This window comes from Artibeus jamaicensis, unplaced genomic scaffold, assembly GCF_021234435.1.
Source record: "Artibeus jamaicensis isolate MK-2021 breed Jamaican fruit bat unplaced genomic scaffold, CSHL_Jam_final scaffold_1964, whole genome shotgun sequence".
Taxonomy (NCBI): Eukaryota; Metazoa; Chordata; class Mammalia; order Chiroptera; family Phyllostomidae; genus Artibeus; species Artibeus jamaicensis.
This window is the reverse complement of record NW_026522030.1, coordinates 26,036,205-26,056,969: the sequence shown is the minus strand read 5'-3', so window position 1 is coordinate 26,056,969 and position 20,765 is coordinate 26,036,205. Positions and strand designations below refer to the sequence as shown.

General features: G+C 41.5%; 1 long non-coding RNA gene across 2 annotated transcripts in view; it reads left to right on the top strand.

Annotated features, from left to right (window-relative positions):
• Nucleotides 1–20,765, top strand: part of LOC119059061 (uncharacterized) — a 156,908-nt gene that overhangs the window by 38,352 nt on the left and 97,791 nt on the right. For both annotated transcript variants that reach the window (XR_008389946.1, XR_005084356.2), the window contains exon 4: nt 15,013–15,158. This is a non-coding gene — a long non-coding RNA (uncharacterized LOC119059061). The remainder of the gene's footprint in view (nt 1–15,012; nt 15,159–20,765) is intronic.

Below are 20,765 nucleotides of genomic sequence, written 5' to 3'. Positions count from 1 at the left end.
TCACACTCTGGGGCCAGAGCAGAGGTCTGTGGCCACACAGCTCTGCCTGCCCCCTGAGGCACTCATCCCTCTGCTGTGTACTGTCCCCACCTGCTCTGCCAGTCTACCCCGGCCAGCCCTCCCAGACTCCAAGATGCTGCCCCAGAGGTTTCTGACCAGTTTCTCAGTGTTCAGGCCCAAACTACCTGGAAATGAGTCTTAGCTACTGTACTGTAGTCAGAAGGCTGGGCAGAAGTCAGGCTTTCAAGAGCTTTGTCACCTGGCCAGACAGCCTCTGTGGGTAATTTAAATTCTTCCCCTTCCCCTGGTAGCTGGTAACTGGTAGCCAAAACAAGTAAAAGTTCTGGGGAAGTGTCTCTGCCCATCCCTCAGTGAGGCAGCCAGCAGCCTGACTGAGAAGATGCTTTCCCTGCTTCTAGAGTTCTTTGGGAGACGCATTGTACTACTTTATTATTTATATGATTATTTGCAGTGTTGTTTTCTAAACACACACAAATGTGCCTGTATAAAAGGGCTAGAAGCGTTTTCATCTAAATGTGATCTCTCTCCTTGGATATCCAGGAAAAAATCAGATTTGCAATGTTTCCAGACTTCAATGTTCACATTGAGGGAAAAGTCTCTTTCTTCCCCCTTGGCACATAGGTCCATGTGCCTGAACAGAAGCTCGCACAGGGAAGCCCTCCCCAAACCTGTCAGGACTACTTCCAGCAAAGCAACTGGGCTTGTGAAATTTGACACCGAAAACCACAGGCACATATTTTTGATGTTCTCACTTGATAACCTATTTCTGAAAGTAGAATAGCGTGGTCAAAGGAATTGTTGATTTTAGAAAAGTGTGATATTCAGCAATGATCTAAATTAGCTTTGCTGTGAGGGGGCCCCTGCTGTTGAACGCAGTGATGCCCTGCATTGTTCTAGCGTTTATGTTGCAGTATGTGAAGGGAGCCTCTAGAATTGTTCAGTGCACAACCCGAACAGCCACATCAGTGGCCCTACAGGACCAATGAAAGCCAATGTATGAGACTATCAATAAAAACTAGAGGAAGTTGGCTCTTAGCTACGGTTTTTTGTTTTTTCATCTTTATTTAAAATATTTTATTTATTTATCTTTAGAGGGGAAAGGAAGGAGAGAGGGAGAAAACTGGCCTGCAACCCAGGGATGTGCCCTGACTGGGAATCGAACCATGGTTGTCTGGTTTCCAGGCCCACCCTCAATCCACTGAGCTACACCAGCCAGGGCTGTTTTTTCATCTTTAAAAAAATGTTTTTATATTAGCTATTTTAAAAAGCTTATGGTTACTCATAAGTGCAACTGATTTTAAAAATCCTGTGTATCTTAAGGTAAATCTAATTTTTATCACTCACATTTCATTTATTTAATGTTTTCTCTAAAATATCTTCGGAGCCTACTAAGTTTTCCTCTAAGCTCTGACTCCTAGGTACTAGAACTTTCTCTTTGGTGCAGAATGCTGTCATTTGGTGGTTCCTACAGGCCGTCACTGTCCGACAGAACTTTAAGGGGTGATGGGAAAATTCTCTGTGCTGTTTAAGAAGGTGGCCACTGACAACATGTGACTGTTGATCATTTGAAATGTGACTGAAGCAATCGAGGAACTGATTTCTAAGTTTTGTTTAATTTTAACTAACACAAATTTAAATAGCCACACGGGGCTCTCGGCTGCTACATTGGGCAGTGCAGCGCACCATTAGGCCCGGTACCATTCATGATTCCTAACCCTACTGAAGTCATACTGTCACAGTCCGAGGGGACCCAACTTCAGGGCAGCATGTGACTTTGCTTTGGCAATAGAGTGCTTCATTTTAATGAATAGCATTGTTCCTAGAAGCCCGATAGACAGTGAGAGTTTTTATATCAAAATATGTTTTTCCATTTAATCCTATTACAATTTCAAGATGACATCATTTTAGAAAAAACCATTTGATTTCAGCACGTAATAGATTTGGTGGTTGAGAAGACTAACATTTGCTTTAGGAAGATTTTGATCTTTATCAATGTCTTGTTTACACATGTCTACTTTTCCTCCAAGGAAGATTAATCAAACGGACTAATCCAATCTTGAGGAGCACTGTTAGAAGTATTCCTCTATCTAAACACACCAATGTCCTGCGCCTGGGAGTCCACGCCGGGCCCCTGCATCCATTCATGTCTCTTTTGCATTTGCTGCATCTTTGCAAACAAGGCTGTAGGTAGGGCTTCAAAATTCTGTGATTCTGGTGGATACCTGCCCCCAAACAGGCAGGTCTTCTCTTCTCCTCTGTTTAGGTCCTAGAGGTCAAAAACATTCGAGAATCAATGCTGTAGGGATAAAACAATCCTGAGTGTGGAGATGGGGAGGGTGGACTGCAGCCCATTTAGCAGTGCAGGCCCTGACCTGGCCAGCCTGCTGCCACACTGGGAGGGAGCATGAGGAAGACTCAGCTCCTGCTTCTTTTGAGGAGTCTGTGATCAGTACTCTAGAGAGGGCTGTGCAAACGCTGCAGAATGGGGTGGGAGGGGGGAGAAGAAAATTAAAAGTAGAAGCCATTCACAGGGGCTCCATTTTTTCCCACTGGGGAACTTTCTGACCTAATACTATCAATCTGAGAAATCATGATCACTTCCCAAATAAAGAGCAATAAATCTTTACAGTAAAGATAGGGTAGTTTGTGAACTGCTCCCAGGCATGTTATCCCACCTGATGACACGGGTCAACCATGTGACCAGCAGAAGCGAACTGACGTCCCCTGAGTCTTCCAGCTAAAAATCTTTTATATGAGAACCTCAGGTTCCCCTTTCCCGCTTCAAGAAGCAGAGTGAGTAATTTTTGTCTAACACTCTATAGTTATTTTAAAAAACGCCTTGTTTAAAGTCTCAATTTTAGACTCTTAAATTAAATGCTTCTAAATCACTCATTCCTTTTTCTCTTTAATAGTTGATACATCATTGTAAATACTTCATCAGGGTGAATGGTTCATGAAGAGGGCTTTAGGGTGGTAGCATAATGCCCCAAAACATTTGGGTTTCTTGCAGCTTTCCAGGTGGCATTAAATAGACCTATTTTTACAAAAAGTACGCCCCTCTCTCACACTACAGCACTTATTACCTAAAATGTTCTTTCAGCATGCACACTTTCAAATGCTGCCACTGGAATCTGCCTGCTGCTTGAATATTTTAGGAAGAAAATTTACCAGAGAGTTAAAAACTCATGATTGTAAATATTCAGCAGGCCCTTAATTTATTGTCTCAAAATAGCTTTTGTGATGCAGAGGGACATGTTTTTCTGTCAGCTGCTCAATATTTATTTTAACATATAAAACAACCTCAGAAATATTCATTGCATGGAAACCTTACCACGTTTGAGTGGATTAAATGTACAAGCCCAAATTAATGCTATAAATTACATTTACATAATTCATTTCTCACTAAACAGTTATTTATTTAGCATGCATCTCTGCTAATATATATGTTTAAGAAAAAAGCAGTACCCGTATTGTTGCCCACATAGTTAATTTAGTCTAAATAGGATTTAGAAGGCATCTCAGTGTTCCTTTGTATGGGCTCTCCCTCACACTCCCCCACCATCTGACCTCTGAATTTTGCAATTAAACAGCATAAATGTGTGGTCTGCTGTGAGGAGAGAATCCTGCTAAACAAAACCCAAGGCTCCCTTATTTTCGCTTTTCAGAATGTTGTGTGATGTCTTTTCAAATTTTCTATTATTTGTGTTTTGGTAATTTTGCACAAAACTGAAAAGAAGGTAAGAGACGAGTAAACTGGGTTGGAGGTCAGAGAGAAACTTTGAAACCAGCAGCTCCAACCCAGATGGATTTGAAATTGTCAAGGAAGGTAAAAAGAAGCAAGAGCTAGCCAGTGGGTTAACAGTGCACATGGGACCTCAAAGAGCCTCAGATCTTTCCTTTTGCATTTACATCTATTTTCACAGATGAGAGTGAGGGCCATCAATGCATTTGCTGCTGTAATTTCTGGTTTCGGAACGTGTTGAACAATGTGCCTTGAATCATGCCCATAATTGAAGGGCTCTTCGTTATTGCCTGTTACACCTCTAATGATGTTAGTGGTGGCAAGGAGCCATCGCCTTACCAGGCTTGGTTTTGTGTGGCTGGCACCAAAACAGTCATTGTTCACCTCAACTTCTCCCCATTTTTTCTAGTAGCCTATTTAAACCTCTTTGTTAAGAGACCCAGCTGCTTGTTTTCTCTCAAGATAATGACTGAAAACTGCACTTTTAAAAAATCATGGGGAAAATGATTTCTGGAAGGTCTGTTTCCTCTTTCTTTTGCTGTCAGCTGGCTGATGATGATTTTCAATAATCCCAGGGTAATAAAAATGCGTTTGAATACATAGACCAAATGTGGAGCTTAAATTACCCCAGAAATCCAAAACCACTGCCTGTCTTTTCACCTTAATGGGTATTCTTTCTTTCTTCCTTAATATTCTCTTTTTAAAAATTGAGGTACAATTTACATACAGTAGTTATGTACAGATTTGAAGCATACAGTTTGCTGAATTTTGACAAACCTATAGTCCCATGTAACTACCATTCCTACCAAGACACGGAACATTTCCCTTACCCCAGAAAGTTACTTCATTTCCTGTCCAGATCCAGAGCCTCTCCCGAGACTAAGCACTGTAAGGATCGTTATTACCATATGTTAGTTTTGTCTGCTTGTGTACTTTCCGTAAGTGAAACCATACAGTATGCATTCCTTTAGGCCTGGCTTCTTTTCACTCAGCATGTTTTTGAGGCTCGTGTTGCTACATGGATCTATGGCTTGTTCCCTTTTAGTGCTGAGATGTACTTCATTGTAAGGATGTACTATAATTTGTCTGTTCTTTTGTTTGTAAATGCGTGGATTGTTTCCAGTTTTTAGCTATTTTGAATAAAGCTGCTAGACCACCACTTATGCATAAGATTTTATGAGGACATTTGTTTCCATTTCTCTGGAGTAAATACCTCTACGTGGATTATGGGTAGGTGTATGTTTTATTTCATAAGAAACTGCTAAATAATTCTCCAAAGTAGTTGTACCGTTTTCTCTTTTGATGAAACAACAAAATAAAACAAACTAACAACAGCAAAAGAAATATGGACACATTCAAGACTGAATTGGTGAATTAGACTATAACATTTATGGGGCAAAAAGTGATAAAACTGCAAGAAGAAAGATGGACCCACTGTCATAGTTGGAAACTTTGACATCCCTCCTTTGAAAATGAACAAATCCAGCAAGGCACATATCAGTAAGGACCTACTTGATCTCAACATCACCATCAATCAACTGAGTATAGTGGCTATCTATAGACTACTTCATCTAACAACAGCAGAATACACATTCTTCTCAAGCTCACATGGAGCATTCAGCAATATAGACCATGTTCTGAGCCTGAAAACATACCTCAGCACTTGTGAGAGAATTGGAATCAAAATGTCTGCTTCAAAGTGATGGAATTTGACGTGGACATGGGCCTGCAGTGTCCATGGCATTATGGATGAGACGAGATACATTCACACGGACTACCAAGTCCTGCGGAGGAAAAGGTATGGCACAGCTACTCCCTTAAGGGGAAAGCATGCTGACCCTTGCCTTGACAAGCTTTTATTGGCTTTCGATTTGCACAGGAATAGAGATAAAGCTCATTAATAGTTGTCAGGCAGTAAGGATCAAACAATAGATAGCATACAAAGAACTATGAGGGCTTATTCTGAGTCAGGGTCTGTTAGCTAAAGGGCTATAAAACTTTGGGAAATAAACTCAGTTCCTGCTTGGACCCTTATTATTTAATTGAGAGCATTCTTATAAAAGCAGGTTTCACAGCATTTTTTATATTCTTTCTTAGGCCTGATCACCCTGGGGAACCCACCCTTTCAGCACAGGGCTGCACCACCCTCTGTCATTGTTTCAGGCTTAGTCAGGCAGCCAAGAGATTAGGAGACTTCTTGCAGACAGAATGAGGACTCAAACTATGTCAAAGCCAAGGGGTGAGGGTTTATTACCCCCTTTTGCTATAGCCCCAAGTCCTTCCTTGGGGGCTCCCCATGATTGTGCCTGTCTTAGATTGTTCCTCCCATGAGAAATCTTACTCATCATTGGTTAACGGATCAAGCATTGGGGGCCAGGCAGGGTGAAGTAAAAGGAGCAGAGGTGGTGCTCCTGCCAGAAAGATAAGCTTTGTCTTTTTAGTGGCTTATGGTCCAAAGGTCGCTCACTCAGCCTTAGCCATGGAGGGGTCACAGCTTCTGAAACCAGGCAGAGCAGTTCCCAGCAGGAATTAAAGTGGAAATCAGTAAAAGAAAGATAGTTGGAAAGTCCCCAAATACTTGGAGATTAAACAACTAAATTCTAAATTACACATGGGTCAAGAATAAATTTTGAAGGAAATTTTAAAATACTTTTAACTAAATGAAAATACAACTTACAAAATTTGTGGAATGTAGGAAAAGCAGTGCTTAGAGGGAAATTCATAGCATTAAATGCATATATCAGAAAAGAAGAAAGGTCTAAAATCAATAAGTTCTGTCTTAGAAAACTAGAAAAAGAAGAGCAAATTAAATCTAAAGCAAGAAGAAGGAAAGGAGTAAAAGTGGGAGCAGAAATCAATGTAGTTGAAAACAAGAAATCAACAAGAAAAATTAACAAAATCAAAAGCTGGTTCTCTGAAAATATTAATAAAATTGATAACCTCTAGCCAAACTAGTTAAGGAAAAGAGGGTGAGGAGACAGATTACTAATATGAGAAGTGAAAAAGGGGACATCATTATGAATCCCATAGACATAAAAAAAAGATAATAAAGAAATGCTATGAATAACCTTATACTCACAGATTCTATAACCTAGATGAAGTGGATCAATTTCTTAAAAGCCACAATCTGCCAAAACATACAAGAAGAAATAGAAAATAAGAATGAGTCTATATCTATTAAAGAAATCGAATCAGTGACTAATAACTTTTTCAAAACAGAAAGCACCAGGCCCAAATGGATTTGTTGGTGAATTCTATCCTATATTTAAGGAAGAAATGATACCAATTCTCTACAATCTTGTCCAGAATACAGAAGCCAAAGGAATACTTCCCAACTCATTCTATGAGGCCAGCCTTACCTTACTATCAGAACCAGACAAAGATACTACAAGAAAAAAAACAAAAAACTACCGACCAATAATTTTCATGAAATTAGATGCAAATGTCCTCTATAAAATATTAGCAAATTGAATTAAATGATGTATAAATAGGATTATATATACATTATGACTAAATAAGAGTTATCCCAAGTATGCAATGCTGGTTTAATCTTCAAAAATTATTTAATCAATCAACAGGCTGAAAAGAAAAATTACATGATCATACAAATAGATGCTGAAAAAACTCTCGACAAAATCCAATGCCTACTCATGATAAAAACTTTAAGAAAACTAAGAATAGGGAGGAACTTCCTCAAGTTGATTTCTTAAAAAAGCCCTACAGCTAACATATTTAATGGGGGGAAACTCAAAGCTTTCTTACTAAGTTTGGAACAAGGCAAGCATGTCCCCCACTCACCACTCCTTTTCAACGTTGTACTGGAAGTTCTAGATAATGCAATAAAACACAAAAGGAAATAGAAAATATACATATTGGGAAAGAAGACATATAATTTTTGTCCGCAGATGACATGATTGTCTGTGTAGAAGTCTGAGAGTCAGCGAAACACCTCCTGGAGGTAATAAGCGATTATTTTGTAGGCAAGGTTGTAGGACAAAAAGTCAGTATAAACAGGTCAATCACTTTCCTACATGCCAACTATGAACAAGTGGAATTTGATATTATAAACATGATACCACTTGCATGAGCACCCCCAAAGATGAAATACTTAGGTATAAATATAACAAAATAGTTAAAGATTTATATAAAGAAAACTACCAAATTCTGATAAAGGAAGTCAAAGAAGAACTAATAAATGGAGTGATATCCATATTCATGTAGATAAGAAGACTCAATATTGTACAATGTGTCAGTTCCTCCCAACTTTATCTACAGATTCTATGTAATCCTGATTAAAATCCCAGCAAAGTATTTTGTGCATATAGACAAACTGATTCTAAAGTTTGTATGGAGGAAGCAAAAGACCCAGAATAACCAAGTCAATATTGAGGGACGAGAACAAAGTCAATGGCTGACACCACTCAGCTTCAAGCCTTCCTGTAAAGCTACAGTAATCAAGACAGTGTAATGTCAACAAACAGACTGATGGGACGGGATAGGGAGCCCAGAAATAGACCCACATAAGTATAATCAACGGGACTTTTATTTTTGACCTTCACCTGAGGACATTTTTTCATTGCTTTTTTGGAGTGAGAAGAAGAGGGTAGAGAGAGAGAGAGAGAGAGAAAGAAACATTGATTGGTTGCCTTTTCTCATGTGCCTCAACTGGGGCTCAAATCCACAACCTGGGTATGTACCCTGACTGGGAATGGAACCTGCTTCCTTTTGGTGTGCTGGAGGATGCTCCAATCAGCTGAGCCACTCTGGCCAGGGCTCAGCTGATCTTTTACATAGAAGTGAAGGCAATACTGTGGAGCCAAAATTTTTTTTCAATAAGTGATACTGAAATAACTAGATATCCAATAGACATAAACGTTACAGCCCTCATAAAAGTTAACTCAAAATTGATCATAAATCTAAATGTAAAAAGTGAAACTATAAAACTCCTAGAAGATGACATCAGAGAAAAACCTAGATGACCTATGATGATGACTTTAAATACATCATCAGAAACAAGATCCATGAAGGAAATAATCAGTAAATTAGATTTCATTAAAATTAAAAACTTCTGTGAAAGACACTGTGAGGAGAATGAGAAGACAAGCACAGAATGGGAGAAAATATTTGCAAAGACATATTTGATAGACTGTTATCCAAAATATACAAATAACTGCTATAATTCAACACTAAGAAAAAGAACAACGGCATTAAAAAATGAGCAAACAACCTGAGCAGACACCCAGCACAGAAGTAACAGAGATGGAAAATAAACATGTGAAAAGATGCTCAACTTCATATGTCGTTAAGCAATTGAGAATTAAAACAACAACGGATACAATGCCCCTCTCATTTTTAACTTCCATGGTACAATTTTCCTTTTCCAAGGGATGTACCTTCCAAGTGGTCTGTCTCAATAGTTTGGAAAAACCACCACAATAGGTCTTTAGTCAGGAAGCGAGAAACCCTGCTTTGTCCTTGTAGAAGATAGGAGTACTAGGAATTGGCGGGAAGGTTGGGGTTCTGCAGCTGAGCAGCCTGGTGGGTAATGGTAATGGCCTGGGTGTTTTAACATGTTGCTCTGCAAATATGCTTGCTTTTGGGGGTGCTGGTGTCAGGAAACATTGCTTTCCTTTGTAAAAATTTCAACAACTCTCTACTTGTACCCTTCTGCTACCCTACTTCTACTCTCTACTTCTTTCCTGTCGGGGGGAGGTGCGTGTATGAATACTGAAGTTGCAGCTTCAGGGAGTCGGGAGCTCAGAAAGTTGGAAGGGGGTTCACTCTGGAGGAGATGCTGAGAAGAGGAACCGTACTAGGTTTGGTCACACCAAACCTGGATTTCTCAACCATATTTTAGAAAACTGAATAGAATTCTCTGGAAATATATTGTCTTGTTGAAGGCCAGAGGGAGTAGGGTGCAGGGCAGGGTTTCCTCCCTGTGAGACTGGATGTGGCAATTGTCAACCACCCTTGTAAGGAAGCAGGACTTGGGGGCAGAAAAGGGGCTCAGGAGGCAAGTCTTACGCTGGAATAAGGCGAGGAGGGGAGTTCTCCTCTCTTGTGTACTGTGGATGTTGATGCACTTGACTCTGAAAGAAAGGGTATTTGAGGATGCTTCTCATGGGGCAAGGTAAGCTAGTAGTCTACTTGAGGTAGGTGAAGAATTGGGCAGACCAGAGACCCCCTGGAAGACTATCGGGGGACTATGGAGAACCATATCTATTGCCTAGCTTTGGGTTCCTTTTTTGTTATAACCCCTCTCTGTAAACTCCAAGCCCCCATGAAACCCCCTTAAATATTATGGCTTGATTTCTGCGTTCACTGAGAGAAATTCAGAATGGGACAGCAGAAAACAACAGTAGCTGGAAGGAAGCAGGTCCAGGGACTACAGGGCAGCCTCCAGCTGCAGCCAGAGGTTAGGCTGCAAGCAGCCATGAAAATGGCATCATGGTGAATGAAATGATTCCACAGGAATCCCAGAAATGCTGGTGAGCAGGAAGCTGGTGGAGGAACTGACCTCCCTGGGGCCAAGTGGGTAGGAACCTGAGGCGCCATCATTTTGATGTAGTAGATGTAATGTTATCATGTTATTTAAAACTAGTGAAGTCTGAAAATTTGGGCTAGCTAATGTAAGGAACTGAGACTTGGTTACTGTGGTTATTCTTGCTCACTATCTTATCTAAGGAATGGGAACAAGGATGCACACTGCTTGAAAACTGGGAGTAAACCCTGATGGCGAGGAACATTCTGCATTCCTTCTCTAAAATTAGAGGCACAATGTAACACTCTCCTTCTAATTAGCTACAAAACACTGACATCAGTGTTCATGCTCTGAATCTCAATACAGGTCGCTGCATTTGTGCATTCGCACTGTCTTCTTGATTACCAAATACCTTCGCAAATAGGACAGCAGATGTTCCCTCTCACAAGTTCAACAAGGCATCTGGTCAAATCATTTGTCTCCTCTAATGCATTCAATAGCTAAGCCCCAATATTTGTCCTGACATCTGGGAGCTGGCTTTTTGCCCATCCAACAAAATTGAGTAACATTGAGTAATTTCTTGGACTAAGTTGGTATTCAAGGGGTGAAGGGAAAAGAGCTGAAAATTATCTCAATTCTTCCTAACGAGATAAATATTCAATATTAATTTTGCCCATAATCGAAGTACGAGTGATTTTTTCCCTCTGGGTGACAGGAGTGATTAATTTTTATTTACCCATTTTTATTTGCTAATTTAAAAAACATATTACTCCTAGAACAAGAATTGAAAATTTTTCGATGATCCATTTAGAAAACTCTGGTCTAACCCAACTTTCTCAGTCCTTCATTCCATCTGAACATTGTTGAAAGAGGTGGATGGACAGTATGGCGGCTTCTCCCAAGATGGTTCTCTTCCTCCCTACACATGCAAACCGTTCTCCATTGAGAAGCAGCCCCTGTTTCTCCACCTCGTTGAATTAAAGCTGGCTTGTGATTTGCTCCTGACAAACAGAATATGGTGGGAGTTACACTGTTTAATGTTACATCCCGTCCTCGCGAGCAAGAAGGGTTGGAGACTGCTGGGCAGTCAGAGGTGTTTTATTGGCCAAAGTTTCAAAGTTTTACCTGCGCAGGGGCGAACTCTCGGGGTGCCTCCGGAGACACACGAGTGCCAAAATGGATGCAAATGAGAGTCGCACCTAACGCTTACAGGCTAGGGTTCTTATAGAGGCGAGCAAGCAAGCAACTTCCAGAAGCAGAAGGTGGCAGTTAGCTATTGGCTCAGGGGCTATACTAAGGTGCGTGATCTGACCAAGGACTGGTTACTAGAGCTCGTGGACAGCTCGTGATAGTATGGCTGATTGGCTCTTAAACCTCATGCTGTGGCTGTGGTCTTTTTACCACCCCCCCCCACTTGGCGTTCCAGGAGCTGACTTAACACAATCAGTTCTGTACCTCCTTTAAGTGCACCCTGTCCTTATGGTCGAGCCAGCAGCTAAAATTGAGAACAATCACTTCCTCATTTCCCTGGCTCCTTCATTTAACATCCAAATGAAAAGACTTGCAGCTTCTGCTGGGTCTCCTTGAACACTCCCTCTCGGGAATCAGTCGCCATGCCAGCAGTCTGTCTTGATACCAGCGTGCAGTAGTGAAGGCCAGTCTAGCCATGTGGAGGGGCTGCTTGAAGGTAGGTGCTCAAGCAGCGTCCAGCTTTTCCAGTCTAGCTCCTAAACACAGGAAGGAAGAAGCCTTCAAACGACACTGCCGTCCGACTGCAACCAAATGAAGGATCCCAAACAAGAAGCACTCAGCTGAGTCTGTCAACCACCGGAAGCAATAAATAATGCCTGGTTGTTTTACTCCACTAGGTTTGGGGGGGTGGTTTGTTTTGCGGCAATAGCAAACTGGAACAGTGTCACTAAGAAACAAACTTAAGGGCTTGTAGTTTGTAGTTGTAGTTAAAATTCTGAGTCTTCTGTTAGTTTTTATGCTAGATGAGGATGGCTCGAAGAAATGCCAAGATTTATGTTTTGGAATAGCATTTTACTGGAGAGCACTAAACTCACTGATTTTATGCTCGAAGTAAATTCAGATTTGGGCAAGTGTGTGTGTGTGTATAATAAATTGAAGAAACTGGGACAGGTCTCCTGTTCATGAGCTGCTGTTGGTGCGATGTCATTTGAAGGAATATAAAAAGCTACCCTAAAGTTTCTCCTTCCACAAGCCTGAAATCCTCCCTCCTCCATTAATCCACTTTCATTTCCTCTTATTTAGGAAGAATAGGGCCTAATTTCCTGGGGACCCCACAACGCCTGGGTTAGTCGGTCAGTGAGATCAGCTGAGCTCTGAAGGGGAGTCCTAAAAGGGTGCATTGGGAGCTGCTGCATTTTCAGGGAAGTTTAAATGGTCTGAAAACACATTAGAAGTCAGTGCAAAGCGGTCTGGGTGAGCTTCAGGCATTGGGTTGAGGCTGAGGGTTAGGAAAATGCTGAAACAAACCTTTCTCACTTCCAAATTTCATGAAGAGCTAGTCTTGCCTTAAAGTATTGTCATTTTTGGGGTGGGGAGGGGGTCACTTTTTATATTCTAGGCATGGTGGTCAGCACTTTACATGGATTATAATCTCCTTAAACCCTACCATGGCCCTATAAATAGGACAATTTTGAGAGTGAAGGGTACATGGTTAGTAATTATAGTTAAATCATTCTAATCATTATAAAAATACCCTGCAGTCTGGGACTGACCCAGGCCTATCTGGACATCCAGTTACCCTACTTATGAGACAAGCACAGTTATTACCCTGATTATACAGATGAGGAAACTGAGGCTTTGGTAGGTTAAGATGCTTGCCCAAGGTCACACAACTAGGAACAGGATTTGAATCCAAATAGTCTGGCTCCTGAGTCTATAGTCTTTGCCACCACAGCTAAGACACTTTATAGACATAACTATTCTCTAATGCAGCAGTCAGAAACTGGCAGTCCATAGGCGAACTGGCTCACAGATCTGTTTTGTTTGGCATTCATCTATTTTTTAAAGATAGAAATTGAATGAATGGCTTTGGGTGAGACCTGCCTGTACCAGTGCACCTTATAGTTCCCCTGCCTAATACTTGTTCCGTTGGACTCTTTTACAAGTGCAATCTCTGGCCAGGTCCTGACGTAATGCATTTCCCAGCATTCTCTATGTTCCACTGCCCCTCCTACTGCTTTCTGCCATGGTCCAACTCTCTCTCGTCCACTCACCTTGTTAGTTTCTCTTGTGCAGTGTCATCGATCCCTTATCTTTCTTTTATTTACTCCTTTTTCACCTTTGTAGAACAGCCTACACATGGCTGCACTTTCCAATTCTGTCCCAGTGAACCCACATAATATAAAAATGTCTGCAAATGTTAGCTGGGCATGACCTCCATTTCACATGATCACTCCAACCAATGCACATGCAAGTAAGAGATAGTAGCAAGTATTTACAACAGGGGTGTCAAACTCATTTTCACCAGGGGCCATATCAGCCTCACAGTTGCCTTCAAAGGGCCGAATGTAATTTCAACTCCTTAACAGTTAAGGAGCAGTTACACTTATACAGTCCTAAAATTATTCCAGCCCTTTGAAGACAACGGAAAGGCTGATGTGGCCCCTGTACATCCCTGATTTAAAATAACTGTTAAGATTTGCTGAGTGTATCCTTAATATTTTAAAAGTAAGATTAGGAATCCTTAAGCAGTATCACATATTTTTAAGTGTTTATAGAAATTACATGGGTTTTTAAAGATTTACTCTTTAAGAAATATTATTCATTTGGGGACATTCAATTTCTACAACTAATTAAAGGTTTAGAAATTTTGGACAGGCAAAAATGGCTAAATAATGTACAAGAATTCTTTAAAACCAAGAAGAAATTCGAATGTAATATTAGAGGAGAGAGCCTTAGATTTCAAGATCAAACTTTTATTTTTCAATTACAAAAACAGATAGAGAACACCTTGATGAAAGAGAAGAGTGACTGGACATGAGCAGAGGAGAGAGATGCATTGAACAGATGTACCAAATGCAAATGATCACCAAGTTCTGGTCAACATGGGAGAGCATCACTTGGCAAATTCATGCCACAGCTCAAAGCTCTGTAAAGAACTTGGAAACTGTTCTCATCCTTCACATCCTCCGGTAAAAATACCGTATTTTTTTAGACCATGAGATGCACTTAGGTTTTAGAGGAGGAAAACAGGAAAAAATTTTTGAAGCAAAAAAATGTGGTAAAATATTTAATAACAAATAACATAATATTTCATCAATGTAACATAAACAGAACTCAATAGCAGCATTAACAACCACTATTCCTTTCAAATTTGGAGGTGGGTGCGGGGAGACAAAAAGTGCATCTTATAGTCTGAAAAATACAGTATACCTTTCCTACCTAAAAAATGACAGCTTTTTTTTACACGAAGTCTTCTCAATGCCCAGCAACATGTCACAGGAACAAACATTTAACAGAATCTGTGAAAACTTCCAGAAATTTATTTAATTATAAGCTTGCTCAAGAGTTTGATCATTGGGTAAATTAAGGGTGTGTGAGAGAAGAATGAGATTTTTAATTTACTTGTGCTGATAGTCTCTTTGAATATAGTTATAAATAGGTAACTAAAACATGTGGATTTTTATTAATAACTAATAAGGTCTGTGAGAATGAGCAGTGTGACCCCAAGTCTAGCCAATCGATGTCTATTATGTGCACATGTCAGCAACTAAAACTCTATTTTTGGGCTTTACAGGTAAATAGAAGAGGGTTCTCAACTCAGTACCTCAGGTTACAATGGGGCCGTGAGGAAGGATGGTGGTGGAGAGAAGGCTGCTTTGCAGATTTTCAGCTGAGGAAGCAGAGGGAACCACACTGATGCTGTCCGGGCACCGCTCAGCGGTAGGTGAAGCCTCTGGGCTGCCTTCTGACTTGGGAGTTCTGAGTTGCAGTAGCTGCTCAGCTATTTTTGCTGCCTGCTCTGGCATCGGGCCATTTTCACCTAGGAACTTAGGGCAGCCGAGGGGAATTTCATGATATGGTTGAGGTCGAACTTGTTATATTAGCTTAGTTCTGGCTACCTTGTTCCACATTACTAGGAATTATTTTATAAATACAATCAGGAGGGAGAATTTCTCAAAAATTTTGTCCAGGTCTCTTTGTGGAACCCATATAGAATATGATTTCCTTTGGATCCTTAGCCTACATTAAAGAGGGCAGTTCTGAATTTTGACTTCTCTTACCACCTGTAATTTCCGAATGTCTTTCACTTTACATAATTTTTGCTTTTCTAAACCCAACCCTCTTCATTTGTAGAGGCATCTGTTGTTTGCTGTACTAGGTTAGTGCACGACTTCCCACCTTCCTCTGAAAAGTTCTCTCTCTTAGGATTTAAACAGTGAGCTCCCATCTTTTATGTATTTATTTTTTAATTTTATTTAATTATTTTTCAAGTACAGTTTTCTGTCTATTTCTCCCATCCCAGCCCATCCCACCCCGTGCTCCCCACCTCCCTCCCATTTCCTCCCCCCCTAGTCCTCATCCCTGTGTCCTTCATACTTGTTCCTCCAAATCCCTCCCCTTTTCCCCCCTTAAATTCCCTTCCCTCTCCCCTCTGGTCACTGTCCCCTTGTTCTCTATTTCAGTGTCTTTATTCTGTTTGCTTGTTTATTTTGTTGTTTAGCTTCCTGTTAAAGGTGAGATCATATGGTATTTGTCTTTCAACACCTGGCCTATTTCTCTCAGCATAATGCTTTCCGGTCCCATCTTTTAAAAGAGCTCATGCTCTCGAGCTGTTTATGGGTCCAAGGGTGGGTGCTGGCCTAGGACCGGCCAATTCGAATCCTTCTCCACACCTTCAGTAGGAACCATAAACAGCTTTAGGTATTCTTGGATGGCAAAGCTGGGCGATGTGTCTGAGACTTGTGACAGCAATGTTTGCTGCCACGATTCAGCCATTTTTTTAACCTGCCTAACTCTGTTAAACTTTTGGAGCGAGCCATTTCACAGAAGGAAACTAACACTTGAAGAGAAAAATGTAACACGTGCACACACACTCTCTCACGGGCCTACACCGAGCTCAGTTTCAGGGTTTGCTTCTCTGACTTTCTTGCTATCATATAAAAACTTTCTACTAATATTGCATAAGGTAGTTCAAGGTGAACTTCTGGTGCTTAGATCTGAAAGTGACGATGAATAATATTAAATCTTCCAAGTAAAGGGCATAGATTCTTCAGTCGTTTTGCTTAAGATCTGATCCTGTCTTTCTTGACTAACTCTGACTTTGGACAAGTTACTAGTTTAATTTCTCTAAGCCTTTGTATATTTATTTGTGAATGGGAATGATGTCAGTCCCTACTTCACAGAATAGTGATGAGCATCAAGTGATATGACATTGTTTCAGTTATTCATTGATACATAACAAACCACCCCAAAACTAGGTGGATTAAAGCAATAGCAAACATATTTATTTGCTCATAGTTCTGCAATTTGGGCATTGGCACGATTAATCTCTGCTCCATGGGACTGAAAGATTCAAGAATGCTGTAGTCACAGGTTGGGTGCCTCAGAGGGTAGCTACAAAGACTGGCCACTGGCAGGTTCTCTTCTTCTCTCCTTTCATTGTCTTTCAGGCTGCAGACCCGTTCTCTTTCTCCGTGAACTTTCTGACCTTTATTTGATAGCCAGCTTCAAAAAGTATAAAAGCAGAAGGTACAAGTAATTTCCTACTACTGCTATAACAAATTATCATAAAGAAAATTATTATCTTTTAGTTCTGGAGGCCAGAAGTCTGAAATAGGTCTTAGAGGTCTAAAATCAATATCTTGGGCACATATAATCTCAGCCGCTGTGTGCAGTAAGTACTATAATCCCTCATCCATTTTCCAGATGAGGAAACTGAGTCTCACAGTGAAGTTGTGGAAATGTGGTTTGCACATTGGCTTGTTAGGATTTAATGCCCTTGCTTTTAATCAATGAGCTATCCTGGATTAGATGCCGGGTCTGAGACCTTAGTCAAGAAAAACTAACACTGAGAGCTTAGCAAGAACCAGGACTTTTCTAAGCACTTTACTTATATTACTTTATTTAATCCTTATGCCATCCTTATGATGAAGGTGCTATCTTATTCCTGAAGAAGCTGAGGCATAAGAAGGTTAGTAACCTCACCAAGATCACATAGCCAGCAAGGAGCAGAACTAGAATGACTCCCTACTTAGTGGTCCAGCCTTAAGGAGGGTTTATGGGTAAAGCGAGGATAATACCTGCTTTCTCTGGTATTCGCTCTGACTGAGTTATTGTGAGCATCAAATAGAATGTGTTGAAAACAACTAACAGAGGAAGGGCACTGTTGCTCGCCTTTTCAGATCAAGACTGGGTCCACAGAGGTTAAATCGACACTATAGCAACCACCTTCAGGGGCAGAATTAAATCCTTCTGAGCCCTGGTCACACACACTGAACCTGAAACCCTAACTCCACTTGCATCTCCAACACACACTTGTTTCTGTTTTTGCCCCTCTCCTGCCTTTTTCCAGGCTTGTCTCACAGGTGAAGACAAGGCTGAAATTTTCATAAGTTTAAACCACATTTTCTCCCTGGAAGTTCTGTGTATTCTTATAAATATGTAAACAGAACCCAATCTGTATGGGACTAGATCCCAAGAGCTACTGATAGCCCTCCATCCTCAGGGTCACACTGTGGCTCCCCTGTCAGCCCCACCCCTGCTTCACACCAGCATCTATCACGACACAGTCGTTCCCGTGGGTTCCTGGGGCAAAATACATTTGCCACTTCCTACCTCCAAGGGCTCACCCCTTTACTGAAGTCACAAGGGCTGCCCACTGAGTGGTCCTCTGCAGAGCTATCTCCCATCTGCCATTCGAGCTCAGGAAGATGTGACGTGGGTTTGTATGACATCCTTATCATAGATGCCATCAGATATTCAAGTGCACGTGCCCCCTGATCTTGTGGTTATGAAACTTATTAGGCATTATTAACCTTAAAAAGTCAGTTCTTTTCTTTCAGAAATAAGCATTCCAAAAGGTCAACTTGGTTTTTAATTAAGAGTGAATCTTTTTTTGCAGGTTAAATTGTGAGCCCAAATGCCTTGGTTGAAGGGATCCCGCTGCAGTGAGTTCTGCAGTAATTAGCGCAGGAAGAAGGCTCAGTAGGGTTGGAAGTTTCTTCCGCTTTAATGAGAGGAAAATTCCTGCCTGCGAATGACACCGCAGCTTCTGCCGCGGAGGGGTGCTGGAGAGCGCGTGTGCTCTCTGTCTCGCTCACTCTGTCCCTCTCTTTTTTCTCTTTCCTTTTGCTTTCCTTTCTTTGGTGGCTCTCTTCTCCTCTTCTTACTGGGGGAAGAAGATGGGAAACCTTTCTCCTCTGTGTCCTGTGGAGGGTGTCAGAGCTCATGTTCCTGGGGGAGGGCTGGGAGGCTTCATTGCTAATCCCAGCTCAACGTGTGGACCTACTTCTCCTGCCAGTTTCTAGGCGTCTGTTTCAATCCTCCTGATTAATCAAAGACCAAACCCTGACTCTTTCTTTTGTAGGAGAGAGAGAAAAGGGAAGAGAGGGAGAGAGTTTGGGAGAGAGAGAGAGTAAGCAGCCCTCAGGACCCCTACTGTGGTGGTCAAGGGGAAATTTGGGAACATTATTTTATGTTCATTGTTGCTGTGATATTGCATTTTTATTTACACTAATGAGGTCAAATTTCCTTTGTTAATAAATATATATGTGTAAAAAGAATAACTCAACTTAGAGAAAGGTTTTGAACTATCAGTTGTTCCGGCGGCAGTGCTGATAGTAGCAGGTAGTCTGTGGGGTTGACAAGAACTGAGCGGTGGTCACGTGGTCAAGGCAGTGGGCAACATGGAGGGAGGCAATGGCTGCTCTTGTGCCTGCAAAGATGAAATCTGCATTTTCTGGGGGCTGAGAGCCTTTCACAGGCAGAGGATGGTGATTACTCTATGGACCCTCCTCTCACAGACTTGTGTTTTGAAGGGCACAGGTGGCTCCATGTTTCTCCTTTGCTCCTTGATAATCATTGTCTTGGGCATTTGCTGGCGCTATTTGTGCGTGGGAGAAAGTGAGGGATGTTCCTGGGAAACTTCACTGCCAACTTCACGCCAATTCAGGCACAAACACCCCCTGCCTCAGGCGTCCACCCCAGTGTCTCAGGGGCTAGTTACTTCTCTGACTGAAGGGTAATCAGCAACTGTGCCTGATTCAGACACAAGTAAAAGGCACTAGGGAACTGGCCGCGGGTCCGACTTCTCCAGAGCCTCTTCTGCCCCCTCCACAGCTGGACGTGCTGCTCCAGAGGGTGGATGGTGCGCCAGAGACAGCTTTACCTTCCATTGCTTATTGGCATGTATCCTCCCAGAAAATGTGTGTGTGTATGCACATATATACACATAATATTTATACACGCTTTATCCAGAAAAATCCAGCTATTTTTAATATAAGAAGAACAGGTCATTCAACATTCCTCCATGGAAACTATTTGGATGATTCAGAAGGCTGCAGCTAAGGGCAACTGGTGATTGGCAGCTTCATCATAACAACACGCTCACTCATGTATCATGTTTCATGCAGTTTTTTGATGAAACATCCAATAACCCAGGTGACTCAACCTCCCTGCAGCCCAGATTTGGCACCCTGCAACTTTTGGCTTTTCCTCAAACTAAAATCACCTTTGAAAGGGAAGAGATTTCAGACTGTCAACAAGATTCAGGAAAATACAATGGGGAAGATGATGGAGATTGGGAGAACTGTGTGAGGTCCCAAGGTGCCTACTTTGAAGGGGACTGAGGCATCATTATCTTGTGTACAGTATTTCTTGTATCTAATATCTTCTTTAATAAATGCCTCTATTTTTCATATTACATGGCTGAATACTTTCTGGACAAACCTTGTATGCATTCTTTACAATTTTGAGGCCTGGATTTTTAGCTACACCATTAGATGATTATTTCTTATAACTTTCTCTTCTAGGGAGAGGGGATCAATGGCCTTTGCTGTCAGCAGAGGCCCTTCAGTCCAAAGGAGCATCCTCACCACTGCAGTGGGTGCTGGCTCACATCCTCCTGCCAGTGTCTCTATTGCTTTGCCCGGGGAGGAGCAGAGGGGGGGAACTGACCCTCCTCTCCTCCCACCCCACCAACAGCCTTCAACCAAAGACTGACAGGAGCTGGTATACGAGTACTCCAGCCTCTATACTCCTAGGAGGGAGAACTCTGCAGTGTGGATGCACACTGATCCTGTTTTCTCAGCTGGATTAAACTATTCACATTTGAATCCTTGTCTCAGGCTTTGCTTCTGGAGGTGATCCAGTACCAGACATTCACAAATTGCTGGAATAAACTAAGCCCTCCATTTTAATCTTCAAGATGCTTTTTTTATACCCTCAGATTGGGAACAATATCCTAAGTGTGGATATTGTCTTCAAGAGCTGACATCAATTAAGCTCCAAGATGTTTTATTGCAACAAATGTTTAGAGTAAAACTCGTA